The sequence below is a fragment of the Phyllobates terribilis genome, unplaced genomic scaffold (assembly GCF_046119375.1).
Source record: "Phyllobates terribilis strain yellow unplaced genomic scaffold, ASM4611937v1 Scaffold_12__6_contigs__length_324123572, whole genome shotgun sequence".
Classification (NCBI taxonomy): domain Eukaryota; kingdom Metazoa; phylum Chordata; class Amphibia; order Anura; family Dendrobatidae; genus Phyllobates; species Phyllobates terribilis.
In genome coordinates, this window is record NW_027362772.1 from 317,481,794 (window position 1) to 317,490,512 (window position 8,719).

The following is an 8,719-nucleotide window of genomic DNA, read 5'->3' on the forward strand; positions in this document are numbered from 1 at the left end:
ACCACTCAGATGACAGTACACCTGGTCGACACAGGCAGATCCATGATAAAATCCATAACAATATGCTGCCAGGCACGGGCAAGCCAATGGCACGGACAAAAGAAGTAAACGACCAGCTGGAAGCTGTTTGGGAGTCTTGTTTTCGGCACACGAAGGGCAGGCAGAGAGAAATTCCATTAAAACTTTGTGCAGGATCGGCCACCAATAATGTCGGGAAATGAGGAGAAGCATCTTCTTCTGTCCGGCATGCCCTGCCAGTTTAGATGAGTGTCCCCAGAGAAGAACCCGCTTCCTATCTGACTCAGCCACATATGTCTTACCGACGGGAAGATGAGACTAATCCAACGGGGCAATCATAATCATTTTGGAAGGCTCAATAATATGTTGAGGCTCCTTCTCTTGATCGGAAAACAGGAAGGATCTGGATAACGCGTCTGCCTTGATATTTTTCTCTGATGGCCGGAAATGGACAGCAAAGTTGAAGTGTGCAAAGAACAATGACCACCGAGATTGTCGAGGGTTAAATCGTTGTGCAGACTGTAGATAGGCAAGATTCTTGTGATCTGTGTAGATAACAACTGGATGTATAGTCACTTCCAACAAGAACTGCCACTCCTCTAGCGCTATTTTTATTTCAAGCAGTTCCCAATCGCCAATGGAGTAATTGCGTTCTGGAGCAGAAAAGATTTTACAAAAGAAAATGCAAGTCACCATGCGACCAGATGAGGACTTCTGGGTAAGAACAGCTCCAACCCCTGAAGAAGTAGCATCCACCTCCAGAAAGAACTGCTTATTATTGTCCGGGCGATGCAGCACAGGAGCAGAGGAGAAAGCTTGCTTTAAAGATATACAAACACTTTCAGCTTCCGATGTCCATATCTTGGGGTTGACCCCTTGCGGGTCAGGGTAGAGATAGGCGCGGTCTGAGACGAGACGTGGGGGATGAACTGGCGGTATTTTGCGAATCGGAGAAACTGCTGGATGGCTTTAAGACCGTTTGGAACGCGGCCATCTTTTTCGTGATCCATTTTCAGACCGGTCTTGGAGATTCTGTATTCTAGAAATGGAAGAGAAGTTTCAAATTTGGCGTAGAGACGGTTGTTCCTAAACCTATGCAGAACCTGGTGAACATTTCTTCGATGAGATGGCAATATCGGGGGAGAACACCAAGATATTGTCCAAATACACTACGACACATGTGTAGAGAATGTCCCAGAAGATGTCATTCACCAGTTCTTGAAAGACAGCCGATGCGTTGCAGAGTCCAAAGGCCATAACCCAATATTCGTAGTGGCCATCACGAGTATTAAAGGCAGTTTTCCATTCATCTCCCTGGCGAATACGGATCAAGATTGTACGCCCCTCGGAGATGAGAGGCAGAGGCGAACAGTCCTACTTCTTTACAAAAGAAGAATCCCGCTCCAGCTGGGGAGGAAGATTTCTGGATAAATCCCCTTGCCAGATTCTCCTTGATACACTTGGACATGGCTCGTGTCTTGGCCTGCGATAGGGGGTAGATTCGACCTCGTGGAGGTGATGAGCCTGGAAGGAGATCAATAGGACCATCATATGGCCTATGAGGTGGTAGAGTCTCAGCCTCCCTCTTGTCAAAGATGTCAGCGTACGCCCAATATGGTGCCGGCAAGCCAGGGAGGTTTGAAGGAGAAGCTGGAGGACGAACTAGACGAATGGGGACCAAACAGGTTTCGTCACAGTCCTGAACCCAACAAAGTACTTCTCCAGATCTCTAGTCCAAAACAGGCTCGTGTCTCCGCAGCCAAGGCAAACCCAGTAGCAGGTGGTGAGACAGGGCAGGCAGCACGTGGAGGGGAATATTCTCGGAGTGTAGCATCCTTACCTGAAGTTCCACATGCTCGGTAACAAACTGGATGATATCAGTAAGCGGCTTACCATCCACTGATAAAACCACCAACGGATTCTGCAGACGTTGGATCGGGATTTTATACTGCTCGACTACGGCCTGTTGGCTGAAATAGCCTGCGAAACCGGAGTCCAGGAAAGCCGATTCAACAAAACGACTGTCGCCGCAGGAGACCAATGCTGTCAGTCAGCGATGGAGAGGAATGATTCTTGTCCAAGATAGCCTCTCCAACAGACCCTAGGCACTGGAGTTTCCCAGCTTCTCGAGGCAGGATCAGATTAGGTGTTTGGGACTGCCACAAGAGAAGCATGTTCTCTCTGCGAGACAAGCCTCCTGATGATGTTTAGCCGATTTCACGTGGTCGTTCTGCATAGGCTCAAAGGAAGGAACTGCAACAGGGGTTTGCTGGGTGATCGGCCTTTGGAAAGATGGAGCTAGGTGCACAGATCTTCTTTCGCGGATCACCTCTTTGGATCGCTCCTGGAACTTGATGTCTATCTGGATTGCCAGGGATACCAGGTCATCAAATGAGATGGGAATTTCTCGGCCGGCCAGCTCGTTCTTGATTCACCCGGGGAAACCCTCCCAGAAGGTATTCACCAGAGCCTGGTTATTCCAAGCGAGTTCGGATGATAAGATACAAAAACGAACCGCATACTGGCCCACTGTGAGGTTACCCTGGCGTAACCGGAGCAAAGATGAAGCAGCAGAAGTGTGGCCGGGCTCATCAAAGACCTTACAGAAGGCCTCTAAGCAGGACTACAGATTTTACACCAAGGGATCACCTCATGCTGCACAGGCACCTCCATGTTGGAGGAGGCGCCTTAAATAATCAGTGTCCTCCAGCCATTGGTCGGGGAGACTTTAACACGGACACCACAGATCTTTTTACTCATCATTTTTGGTGGTCTAGCGTGCATCAGGATGTTCGGGAGTATGTAGCTATCTGCAGTACTTGTGCGCGTTTTAAGACTCCACGAACTCGTCCGTCGGGGGCTCCTCAACCTAGCAGTGCAGGTGCAAGGGTTAATCAGTTTTGTCTATCTCCTGAAGCTCTCCATCCTGAATTGTCTCAGCTGTTCTGCGTTGGCCACTCCTCTCAGGTATATATGCTCACCTCTTGCAATAGGGAAATGTTGGTGATCGTTTACAACTTCATGGTTTGGTGTTGAAGGAGGAGTCTGAACTAGCAGTCAGTTGGTATAGTTTCAGGAGATATCTGTGTGGATTTGGTATTGTGTGTTATCCTAATCTCCCATTTGTTTTGCCCCTCCTATTGTTACCTTGATTTCCACTTGGTTGTTTTGTGAGTGTATTTGTATGATTGTAGTTTTCTTTTATTCCTGTTTCCTCTATGTGTCAGGCTTGTGTTACCCTATATACTTCTGTCCTATACCTCTCTGGGTGGGGGTGGAAACAGATCAGTATGCATATAGGAGCCTAGCAAGGTACGAGACCCCAACATCTCCACCATCAGCAGTAATCAGGGAAACAGGGATAGTCTAGGGTACTCCTAGCTCGAGGGACAGTGAAGGAGCCCTATGCCCCAGGAAATCTTGCTACCGTATCATGACAATAGGCTCAAGATAAAAAAAAATGTGTAGTGCTTTTGAGACAATAGAAGGTATTTTATGTGGAGAATTGGAAGAAGAGATGGGCGCAAAAATATTTTTTGTTCAATTACATGTGTGGGTGCATCTTCAGGGGCATCAACATTGGTTGAAGGACCTGGATAGGTTTTTCAGCTCTGCCGTTTCCTTTCCCCAGCAGAATGGTAGGTGAGAATTAAGATAGATTAAGAAATAACGATACATGACATGACAAAAGGTTACATTAACAAAGTGCTGGAAACCAGCCTCTGCGTTGCACAATCCAAAAGACATACCGAGAGAAGCATCATGACCATCATGGGCGTTGAACGCTGTTCTCCTTTCGTTGCAGATTAGGTTATAGACTACAAGCAGATTTAATTTGGTGAAGATAGTAGCGCCTTTATTCCTATCAAACAGTTCAGAGATTAGGGGCAATGGATAAAGCCCCCATACATTCTACTCTAAACAGGTGTTAGTCAAATCGTGGTTCAGCAGATCCATTGGTCGGCAGCTTTCGCTGGACTTTCTAATACAACCCCTGGCAAAAATTATGCAATCAGAGGGCTCGGAGGATGTTCATTCAGTTGTTTAATGTTGTTGAAAAAAAGCAGATCACAGACATGGCACAAAACTAAAGTCATTTCAAATGGCAACTTTAGGGCTTTAAGAAACACTAAAAGAAATCAAGATAAAAAATGTGGTACTCGGTAAGGGTAATTTTTTTCAGACCAAGCAGAGGGAAAAAATTATGGAATCACTCAATTCTGAGGAAAAAATTATGGAATCATGAAAAACAAACACACAAAAGAACACTCCAATACATCACTAGTATTTTGTTGCACCACCTCTGGCTTTAATAACAGCTCGCAGTCTCTGAGGCATGGACTTAATGAGTGTCAAACAGTACTCTTCATCAATCTGGCTCCAACTTTCTCTGATTGCTGTTGCCAGATCAGCTTTGCAGGTTGGAGCCTTGTCATGGACCATTTTCTTCAACTTCCACCAAAGATTTTCAATTGGATTGAGATCCAGACTATTTGCAGGCCATGACATTGACCTTATGTGTCTTCTTTCAAGGAATGTTTTCACAGTTTTTGCTCCATGGCAGGATGCATTATCATCTTGAAAAATTATGTCATCATCCCCAAACATCCTTTCAATTGATGTGATAAGAAAACTGTCCAAAATATCAATGTAAACTTGGGCATTTATTGAAGATGTAATGACAGCCATCTCCCCAGTGCCTTCACCTGACATGCAGCCCCATATCATCAATGACTGTGGAAATTTGCATGTTCTCTTCATGCCGTCATCTTTATAAATCTCATTGGAACGGCACCAAACAAAAGTTCCAGCATCATCACCTTGCCCAATGCAGATTCGCGATTCATCACTGAATATGACTTTCATCCAGTCATCCACAGTCCACGATTGCTTTTCCTTAGCCCATTGTAACCTTGTTTTTTTCTGTTTAGGTGTTAATGATGGCTTATGTTTAGCTTTTCTGTATGTAAATCCCATTTCCTTTAGGCGGTTTCTTACAGTTCGGTCACAGACATTGACTCCAGTTTCCTCCCATTCGTTCCTCATTTGTTTTGTTGTGCATTTCCTGTTTTGGAGACATATTGCTTTAAGTTTCCGGTCTTGACGCTTTGATGTCTTCCTTGGTCTATCAGTATGTTTGTCTTTAACAACCTTCCCATGTTGCTTGTATTTGGTCCAGATTTTAGACACAGCTGACTGTGAATAACAAATATATTTTGCAACATTGGGTGATGATTTACCTTCTTTTAAGAGTTTGATAATCCTCTCCTTTGTGTCAATTGATATCTCTCGTGTTGGAGCCATGATTCATGTCATTCCACTTAGTGCAACAGCTCTCCAAGGTGTGATCACTCCTTTTTAGATGCAGACTAACGAGCTGATCTAATTTGATGCAGGTGTTAGTTTTGGAAAAGAACATTTACAGGGTGATTCCATATTTTTTTCCTCAGAATTGAGTGATTCCATAATTTTTTTCCTCTGCTTGGTCTGAAAAAAATTACCCTTACTGAGTACCACATTTTTTATCTTGATTTCTTTTAGTGTTTCTTAAAGCCCTAAAGTTGCCATTTGAAATGACTTTAGTTTTGTGCCATATCTGTGATCTGCTTTTTTTCAACAACATTAAACAACTGAATGAACATCCTCCGAGCCCGGTGATTCCATAATTTTTGCCAGGGGTTGTACATAGGCATTCTCTCTCTGCAGTCCACAAACATTGCTCCACCAGCCCGATGGGCAATAGTCATCCATCCACAAAAATCAGAAGACAGGTGTCCCAAAAAAACCCCCCCTGCCCTTAAAATTACTTCACCTTCATCAGCCTTTAATCCATTCATTCTGCTTGGCCTCCCATCAGCATGGTACCCCAGAAAACGGTATCAATTTGAATGGGCGATGTTTTTCACTGTTCAATGATATAAAGTTTTGATTTTTACTCTCTGGAGTCTCTTATCTATTTCTCTTAGGCAATAAGATAAAGAACAATGAGTTGTGACAAGACAGTTGGACAACGGTATTGTATTTGGCTATAGTCTTATTGACTCTGCAATGCCTGTTGATCAGAACAGTTTTTCACATCGTCTGATCATTTTAGCAGAATGATTCTTCACAACCTCTTTTGATCTTTTCATCAGAACAATTCTTCACTTATTCCTCTGATTTTTACCAGAATGATTCTTCACATCCTCCACTGACTCTTTCATCAAAACGATTTTTCACATCCTCCTTCCACAATTAAAATTCTTCATATTCTCTTTAAAAATAAAAAAAAAATTCAGATACTCTGATCCGTTTTGAGAAAAGTGGTTTCCATCCACAGGATTTCCTTTTAGCTGCATGCTCTTCCTTGATCGTACCATTCTCGGTATATGCTTCACACCGTGGCACCAGTGAACTCAATAAGGGTGGTGGTGAAATCCTAGCTCTGGCTAGTCCAGGCCTTGGTCCAAGTCAACGTGAGTGGCAAGGGACTAGCCTAGCACTACCGTGCAATCGGGTCACTATACCTTTTATTTCGAATAGATTTGCATTTTTCATTTGTAGTCTTAACCAAATCATAACATCTATTGGGCTGGTGCTATATTGTATATAGTGACTATTGTCTATGCAATTATATCAACTTATTGCTTAATTATTTTTAGTCTTTCTTATACTCACATTAATTTATTCATGGTTATAATATATTAATACATTGCTGCAATATTACATCTGTTGGTTACTTATTCGTATGCACCCATAGTTACATTGTATCTACGACTAATGTTTATTTCACTTCTGTATATTCTAATCCTGTTTGCTATAGTTTCTATACTTACTTTGATCTCATAGTGTATTTTTGTGCAATTGCAATCATGATTCAGTCTGATTTTTAATATTTTTCTTGGTGTTCTTGTTCCAAGTCCCTCTGTTCGATTGATTGTTCCATTTTAATGTGCATTTACCCTGAAACTTATCGAAGGAAAACTAAACATTGTACTTTATGCTGCACTATGGGGTCATTGGTCTAATGTCCATACACAAAGGAACCAATTGTGAAAGGGAAAGTGGCCATTCAGTGTAGATTACACTATATAGCTTCTACACATCCTCCTCCGTACACTGGATACATTGTTACATGTCTGCCATCTATTTCATTATTAAACCGTTTTATTTATTGCAGTTTTGCACCATTCTGTTGTGTTGCTCTCCATTTCTATGATATAATGATGTAAGCTTTATCATGATACATAAACAGATGATTTTCTATGGATTGCTGTGGATTTCATACAATGTTCCAGATACCCTGTCTGTGGCTCACATGGCAATAGACATTGCTCCATTGTTCGGGTTACGTATTTGCAGCAGAAATTTATGCACAAAAAAACTCATCTCTTGGCAGTAAAAATGCTGTGTAAAATACATGCTTTTTTTGCATTCGTTTTTTATGTGTCTTTTTGCTCTATTCATTTGAATTGGAGAAAAACGCTGAAAGAATTTGACATACTGTCGATTTTACACTGCTTCACATCTGCAAGAAAAAAATTAGCCTTAGGTAGTTAGAGTAAAATTTGTAATATTTACATCGAGTCACCCTTTGTTCGCTTTAACGCTAGCTTTAAACAGTAGCATTTAATCACTTTAAAGGGAATAAAGTCATTAATCACAAGACAATAGTAATTACTGCTGAAAGTGCAAACCGGATCCCCAGCATGCCCATACTGATGGCAGATAGCAGCCATTTGTGTCTTGTACGTTTCAGCATCTAACAAGTGATGTATCATCATTGTATATACATTCTTCATCAGTTCAAGATGTCAGCAAAGAGAAAACTCTCCAAATGTTCAATTTCAGTGATTATTCTCACAGCTTTCTGAAAAACCTCTCAACCAGTGTGTCTATGAAACTCAAGCACCATTACAGGAGTCGTCTCGTCACGTCATGTTGGGCAAGAGAAGTGACACGTGGTGATTAGAGATGAGCGAACATTTCAATATTCGGTTCGGAAATGTTCGGCGAATATATAAACATTTGGCAAATTTTTTTCGCGGAATGTTCGTCGAACATTGCCAAATGCCATAGGATTCAATGGGGGGGGGGGCAAAAAAAAAGCATATACAACACCTTCAAACGGGCTCAAAAGCTGCCAAAACATATCAAATTAGGGGTAGGCACCAGGAAAGTGCCATCAATTGACCAAGAGTACAAGTACTATAACTATTATTACAGCAACATTTATTCCGTGGCGCGTTATATGTGATAAGGAGTCATCGACTGGTACATGAGGAGAGAGGACCCTGCCCGCGAGGGCGCATAAACAAGGGATGGGTGAAGATACAGTAGGTCAGGGTACAGCTGGTCGTGCAGCGGTGTGCTGGAGTGAGGGTCTACGCTTGTCACAAGAAGTGGGTCTTCAGCTTCTTTTTCAAGGTTTCCACGGTAGGCGACAGTCTGATGTGTTGGGATACAGCGTTACAAGTAGGGGAGATGCACGGGACAAATGTGCTGAGAGCCTAAATCACGGTAAGCTTCCAGGAGCTCACAACTGAGCAGATTAACCCGTGCACCGATTAATATGAGTGCAGGAGTGGGAGGAATCAGACACTGCGGTCTTCTGGCTACTCGGAGATACCCGTGACACCTTAGAAGCTTCAACACAACGTTCACAAGGTAGACAGCAGCGGTGGTCGTCTCCTAGACAACGAACTAACTCCTTTATGATGAT